Here is an 8,320-nt window from a genome sequence, read left to right as displayed (position 1 = left end):
CACTGATACCGGAGGAATGACTTGTGTGTATCAAACATCACAACGTAACTGGGTGACTATAAAGGTACTCTAAAGGCATCTCTGAAGGTGTCTGTTGAGTCAGCATGGACCAAAACTGGGATTTGTCACTCCGTGTGACGGAGAGGTATCTCGGGGCCCACTCGATAATACAACATCACAAACAAGTCTTTGCAAGCAGTGTGACTAAAGAGTTAGCCATGAGATCTTGTATTATGGAACGAGTAAAGAGACTTGCCGGTAACGAGATTGGAATAGGTATGGCGATACCGACGATCCAATCTCGGGCAAGTAACATACCGAAGGACAAAGGGAATGATATACGAGATTGTGTGAATCCTTGACATAAATGTTCAACAGATAAGATCTTCGTAGAATATGTAGGATCCAATATGGACGTCCAGGTCCTCAAGAAAAATAATGGAATAAGAAATAAAAAAACAAAATAGGTGGACAAGAAGGAAATGACTCCTCCACCAAACCGAATTGGAGGAGGAGACCTTCCGCCTTGGCTCGGCTGACTCCTCCTACTTGGAGTAGGAGGCAAGGCACCCTCCCTCTTGTTCCTCCTATATATAGTGGAGATTTGAGAGGGTTTTTGAACCTCAAGCCTTTGTGCAAACCTCTCTCCCTCCACTACTTCGTGACACCTCGTAGCTAGATCGGTACGGCACGGCGAAGCCCTACTGGAGTAGCTCCACCATCATCACCGCCACGTCGTCGTGCTGCCGGAGAATTAAGTTACCTCTCTCTTGCTGGATCAAGAAGGCGGAGATCGTCATCAAGCTGTACATGTGCTGAACGCGGAGGTGTCGTCCGTTCGGTGCTAGATCGGGACGGATCGTGGGACGGTGGCGATTTGGATCGCGAAGACGTTCCACTACATCAACCGCGTTTCTTAACGCTTCCCGCTTAGCGATCTACAAGGGTATGTGGATCCGATCTCCCTCTCGTAGATGATCATCACCATGATTGGTCTTCGTGTGCGTAGGAATTTTTTTGTTTCCCATGCAACGTTCCCCAACAGTGGTACCAGAGCTAGGTTCATGCATAGACATTGTTGAGGAAATCGTTAACTGGTAACTGCTCGGTTGGCTGGTGAGTAGGGGATTAATAGGCTAATCGGCAAGTTAATCGGCCATTTAATCCATTAGTCGGGCGATTTATCAGTTAATCGTCTACTCAGTGACCTTACGAGTAGGGATTAATCGGCAAGTTAATGGGTTAATCGGATGAATTCTTGAACATGGTGCATAGATGATATCTCGAGTAGAACACAAAAGACTTTGTGGGCGTTGATGTTCAATTTGCCACCCTCCTTAGTCTTTTCTTGATTCGGCGGTATTGTTGGATTGAAGCGGCCCGGACCAACCTTACTCGTAGGCTTACGGGAGACAGGTTTCATCGACTGATATGCAACTTGTTGCATAAAGATGACCGGCGGGTGTTTGTTTCTTCAACTTTAGAAATTTTCATATCACCGTTGTGGCTTTGCATAAGTAAGATGCGATCATACTAGATACCCATAGCAGCCACGTAAAACATACAACAACAAATAAGAGGACGTCTAACTTGTTTTTGCAGGGTATGCATGTGATGTGATATGGACAAAGACATGATATGATATATTGGATGTATGAGATGATCATGTTGTAATAGTTAAATATCGACTTGCATGTCGATGCTACGGCAACCAGCAGGAGCCATAGGGTTGTCTTTAAACTAACGTTTGTGCTTGCAGATGCTTTTACTATATCGCTAGGTTGTAGATGTAGTAGTAATAGCATAGATAGAAGGACAACCTCAATGGTGGCACGATGATGGAGATCATGGTGCAGCGCCGGTGACGATGGAGATCATGCCGGTACTTTCGTGATAGAGATCAAGAAGCACAAGTTCATGGCCCTATCATGTCACTTATGATTCACATGTGATGTTAATCCTTTTATGCACCTTATTTTGCTTAGAACGACGGTAGCATTATAAGGTGATCCCTCACTAAAATTTCAAGATAAAATTGTGTTCTCCCCAGCTATGCACCATTGCGACAGTTCGTCGTTTCGAGACACCACGTGATGATCGGGTGTGATAGACTCAACGTTCACATACAACGGGTGCAAATCAGTTGCACACGCGGAACACTCGGGTTAAACTTGACGAGCCTAGCATGTACAGACATGGCCTCGGAACGCAAGAGACCAAAAGATCGAGCATGAATCATATAGTTGATATGATCAACATGGAGATGTTCACCATTGAAACTATACTCAACTCACGTGATGATCGGACTTGAGTTAGTGAATTTGGATCATGCGACACTCAAATGACTAGAGGGATGTCTATTTGAGTGGGAGTTTATTAGTAATATGATTAGCTAAACTCAATTGTCTTGAACATAGTCTAAGTAATCTTTGCAAAATTTTATGTTGTAGATCAATGGCTCGCGCAGTAGCAACCCTGAATTTTAGTACGTTCCTAGAGAAAGCTAAGCTGAAGGATGATGGAAGCAACTTTGTTGACTAGGCTCACAATCTGAGACTTATCCTCCAAGCTGGCCAAAAGCAATATGTGCTTGATGCATCGCTAGGAAATGCACCACCCGCTACAGCAGACCAAGATGTTTTGAACGCTTGGCAAGCACGTAAGGATGACTACTCACTAGTTCAATGTGCAGTTTTGTATGGCTTAGAACTGGGACTTCAAAGACGTTTTGAACGTCATGGAGCATATGAGATGTTCCAGGAGTTGAAGTTTATCTTTGAGAAGAATGCCCGAATCAAGAGGTATGAGACCTCCGATAAGTTCTATGCTTGCAAAATGGAGGAGAATTCGTCTTTCCGTGAACACGTGCTCAGAATGTCTGGGTACTCTAACCGTCTAGTTGAGTTGGGGATGGAATTCCCGCAAGAAGCTATCACTGACAGAATTCTTCAATCACTGCCACCTAGCTATAAGAGCTTCGTGTTAAACTATAAAATGCAAGGGATGAATAAGTCACCCGGCGAGTTATTTGCGATGCTGAAAGTCGCTGAGTCAGAAATCCAGAAAGAACATCAAGTGTTGTTTGTCAATAAGACCACTAGTTTCAAGAAAAACGACAAAGGCAAGAAGGGTAACTCCAAGAAGAGTGGCAAAGTTGTTGCTTCTCCAACGAAGAAACCCAAGGCTGGACCTAAGCCGGAAACCGAGTACTATTATTGCAAGGGGACTGGTCTCTGGAAGCGCAACTCCCCCAAGTATCTCGCCGATAAGAAGGCGGCCAATGCCAAACAAGGTATATATGATATACATGTTATTGATGTGTACCTCACCATCTCTCGTAGTAGTTCCTGGGTATTTGATACCTGTTTTGTTGCTCACATTTGCAACTCAAAACAGGAACTGTAGAATAAACGAAGGCTGGCGAAGGATGAAGTGACGATGCGCGTGGGACATGGTTCCAAGGTTGATGCGGTCGCCGTCGGCATGGTCTCACTTCAGTTACCATTGGGATTAGTGATGCACTTAAGTAATTGTTATTTAGTGCATGCGTTGAGCATGAACATTATATCTGGATCTTGTTTATTGCGAGATGGTTACTCATTTAAGTGAGAGAATAATGGTTGTTCTATTTATATGAGTAATATCTTTTATGGTCATGCACCCAATGTGAGGGGTTTGTTCATATTGAATCTCGATTCAGATGACACTCATATCCATAACATTGAGACCAAAAGATGTATAGTTAACAATGATAGCGCCACTTTCTTTTGGCACTTCCGCTTAGGTCATATTGGTGTTAAGCGCATGAAGAAACTCCATGCTGATAGACTTTTGGAGTCACTTGATTTTGAATCACTTGACACATGTGAACCATGTCTCATGGGCAAGATGACTAAGACTCCGTTCTCTACAACAATGGAGCGTACAAGTGACTTGTTGGAGATCATACATACTGATGTGTGCGGACCAATGAGCATAGAGGCACGTGGAGGATATCGTTATTTTCTCACCTTCACTGACGATTTGAGTAGGTATGGCTATATCTACTTGATGAAGCACAAGTCTGAAACGTTTGAAAAGTTCAAACAATTTCGGAGTAAGTTGAAAATCATCGTATCAAGAAGATTAAGTTCCTATGATCTGATTGAGGAGGTGAATATCTGAGTTACGAGTTTGGTGCTCACTTAGGACAATGTGGAGTTGTTTCACAGTTGACACCGCCTGGAACACCACAATGTAATGGTGTGTCCGAACATCGCAATCGTACTTTATTAGATATGGCGCGTTCTATGATGCTTCTTACCGCTTTGCCATTATCATTTTGGGGCTATGCATTGGAGGCAGCTACATTCACTTTAAATAGGGCACCATGAAAATCCGTTGAGACAACACCATATGAGCTATGGTATGGCAAGAAGCCAAAGTAGTCATTTCTTAAAGTTTGGGGATGTGATGCTTATGTCAAAAAGCTTCAGCCTGAAAAGCTGGAACCCAAAGCAAGAAAGTGTGTCTTCATAGGTTACCCAAAAGAGAGAGCTGGGTATACCTTCTATCTCAGATCCGAGGGCAAAGTGTTTGTCGCTAAGAACCGAGCTTTTCTTGAGAAAGAGTTTCTCTCGAAAGAATTGAGTGGGAGGAAGATAGAACTTGATGAGGTTGCGGAACCTCTGCTTCAAAAAGATGGTGGCGCAGGGCAGAAAGAAATTTCTATAGAGGCAACACCAGTTGACGAGGAAGCTAATAATGATGATCATGAAGCTTCAGATCAAGTTATTGTCGGAACTCGCAGGTCGACAAGAGCACGTACTACTCCGGAGTGGTACGGGAATCATGTTTTGTCAATCATGTTGTTGGACAATAGTGAGCGTGCGAGTTATGGAGAAGCAATGGTGGGCACATATTCCAACATATGGTTAGAACCATGAAATCAGAGATAGGAACTATGTATGAAAACAAAGTATGAACTTTGGAAGTACTACCTGAAGGTCGCAAGGCTATTCAGAACAAATGGGTCTTTAAGAGAAGACGGACGGAGACGGTAATGTGACCGTTTATAAAGCTCGACTTGTGGCAAAGGGGTTTTCACAAGTTCAAGGAGTTGACTACGATGAGACATTCTCACCCGTAGCGATGCTTCAGTCCGTCCGAATCATATTAGCAATAGCTACATTTTTTGATTATGAAATCTCGCAGATGGATGTCAAAACGGCGTTCCCTAACGGGTTTCTTAAGGAAGAGTTGTATATGATGCAACCCAAAGGTTTTGTCGATACAGAGAATGCTCACAAAGTGTACAAGCTCCAGCGATCCATTTATGGGCTGGTGCAAACATCTCGGAGTTGGAATCAACGCTTTGATGAGGTGATCAAGGCATTTGGGTTTATACAAGTTTTTGGAGAATCTTGTATTTACAAGAAAGTGAGTGGGAGATCTGTAGCATTTCTAATATTATATGTGGATGACATATTGCTGATTGGAAACAATGTAGAGTTACTGGAAAGCATAAAGGGTTACTTGAATAAGAGTTTTTCAATGAAGGACCTAGGAGAAGCTGCTTACATATTGGGCATAAAGATCTATAGAGATAGGTCGAGACGCCTAATAGCTCTTTCACAAAGCACATACCTTGATAAAGTTTTGAAGAAGTTCAAAATGGAACAATCCAAGAAGGGGTTCTTGCATGTGTTACAAGGTATAAAGTTGAGTAAGACCGGATGTCCAGTAACTACAGAAGATAGAGAAAAGATGAGTGTCGTCCCCTATGCTTCAGCCATAGGGTCTATCATGTATGCAATGTTGTGCACAAGACCGAATGTCAGCCTGGCCATAAGTATGGCAGGAAGGTTTCAAAGTGATCCAGGAGTGGAACACTGGGCGGCGGTCAAGAATATTCTGAACTACCTAAAAAGGACTAAGGAAATGTTTCATGTTTATGGAGGTGACGAAGAGCTCGTCGTAAGGGGTTACGTCGATGCAAGCTTTGACACTGATCCGGATGACTCTAAGTCACAAACCGGATACGTATTAATTCTTAACGGGATGCGGTAAGCTGGTGCAGTTCCAAGCAAAGCGTCGTAGCTGATTCTACATGTGAAGCAGAGTACATAGCTGCCTCAGAGGCGGCTAAGGAGGGTGTCTGGATGAAGCAGTTCATGTCAGATCTTGGAGTAGTGCCAAGTGCACATGATCCAATCAATCTGTTCTGTGACAACACTGGTGCCATTGCTCTAGCCAAGGAACCAAGGTTTCACAAGAGGACCAGACACATAAAGCAATGCTTCAATGCCATCCACGATTACATCAAGGAGGAAGACATAAATATTTGCAAAGTGCACACGGATCTGAATGTTGCAGATTCGGTGACTAACCCTCTTCCACGAGCAAAGCATGATCAACACCAGAACTGTATGGGTGTTAGATTCATTACATTGTAAATGACATAGAGATGTGAAGCTAGATTATTGACTCTAGTGCAAGTGGGAGACTGTTGGAAATATGCCCTAGAGGCAATAATAAAATACTTATTATTATATTTCCTGTTTCAAGATAATCGTTTATTATCCATTCTATAATTGTATTGAATGGAAACATAAATGCATGTGAGCCTCGAGTTGACTAGCATGTTGGTCAAGGATGGTTAAGGTTTCCTAGCCATAGAAAAGTGTTGTCACTTGATGACGGGATCACATCATTAGGAGAATGATGTGATGGACAAGACCCATACTATGAATGTAGCATATGATCGTGTCATTTTGTTGCTATTGTTTTCTGCATGTCAAGTATACATTCCTATGACCATGAGATCATGTAACTCACTGACACCGGAGGAATGCCTTGTGTGTATCAAACGTCGCAACGTAACTGGGTGACTATAAAGGTACTCTACAGGCATCTCCAAAGGTGTCTGTCGAGTTAGCATGGATCAAGACTGGGATTTTTCACTCTGTATGACGGAGAGGTATCTCAGGGCCCACTTGGTAATACAACATCACAAACAAGCCTTGCAAGCAATGTGACTACAGAGTTAGCCACGAGATCTTGTATTACGGAACGAGTAAAGAGACTTGCCGGTAACGAGATTGAAATAGGTATAGAGATACCGACGATCGAATCTCGGGCAAGTAACATACCGAAGGACAAAGGGAATATTATACGGGATTAACTGAATCCTTGACATACAGGTTCAACCGATAAGATCTTCGTCGAATATGTAGGATCCAATATGGGCATCCAGGTCCCACTATTGGATATTAACCGGAGAGCGTCTCGATCATGTCTACATAGTTCTTGAACGCAGGGTCTGCACACTTATGGTCCGGTGACGTTTCAGTATAGTTTAATTATTGATGTTGGTAACCAAATGTTGTTCGGAGTCCTGGATGAGATCCTGAACGTCATGAGGGTTTCTACAATATTCCAGATACGAAGATTCATATATAGGAATGTTGCATTTGGCTTCCGGAAAGATTTCGAGCATTACCAGTAAAGTACCAGGAGTGACGAATGGGTTCCAAGGTTTTACCGGGAGGGGCCACTCACCCGGGAGAGGACCTAATAGGGCTATGGGTGGCTCACCAGCCCTTAGTATGCTGGTCAGGCCAACCCAATAACATATTTCGGCCAAAGCAAAAATAAAAGGAAAAAGGAAAAAAGGAAGGAGGCAGACAAGTGGAAAAGGAGTCCTCCACCAAACCGAATTGGAGGAGGACTCCTCCCTCTTGGTTCGGCCGAACCCTCCTACTTTGAGTAGGAGGCAAAACAACCCTCCCTCTTGTTCCACCTATATATAGTGGAGGTCTGAGAGACTTTTTGCACCCCAAGCCATTGTGCAACCCTCTCTCCCTCCACCACTTCATGACACCCCGTAGCTAGTTCAGTACCGCACGTCGAAGCCTTGCCGGAGTAGCTCCACCACCATCAACGCCACGCCGTCGTGTTGCCAAAGAATTCAACTCCCTCTTCGTCTCTCTTACTGGATCAAGAAGGTGGAGATCGTCATCGAGCTGTACATGTGTTGAACGCGGAGGTGTCGTCCGTTCGGTACTAGATCGGGACGGAGTTCGTGCGACGCTTGCGATTCAGATCGCGAAGACGTTCGACTACATCAACCGTGTTTCTTAACGCTTCCCGCTTAGTGATCTACAAGGGTATGTGAATCCGATCTCCCCTCTCATAGATGATCATCACCATGATAGGTCTTCCGTGTGCGTAGGAAAAAATTTGTTTGCCATGCACCGTTCCCCAACACACCCACTCACTCCAATTGGGGGCGGTGACACACCAGGGTGCCACATGCGCCTGGAGGAGGGAAGCTGTAGCA

Source organism: Hordeum vulgare, chromosome 1H (assembly GCF_904849725.1).
Source record: "Hordeum vulgare subsp. vulgare chromosome 1H, MorexV3_pseudomolecules_assembly, whole genome shotgun sequence".
Classification (NCBI taxonomy): Eukaryota; Viridiplantae; Streptophyta; class Magnoliopsida; order Poales; family Poaceae; genus Hordeum; species Hordeum vulgare.
Note: the sequence above shows the minus strand (reverse complement) of the source record.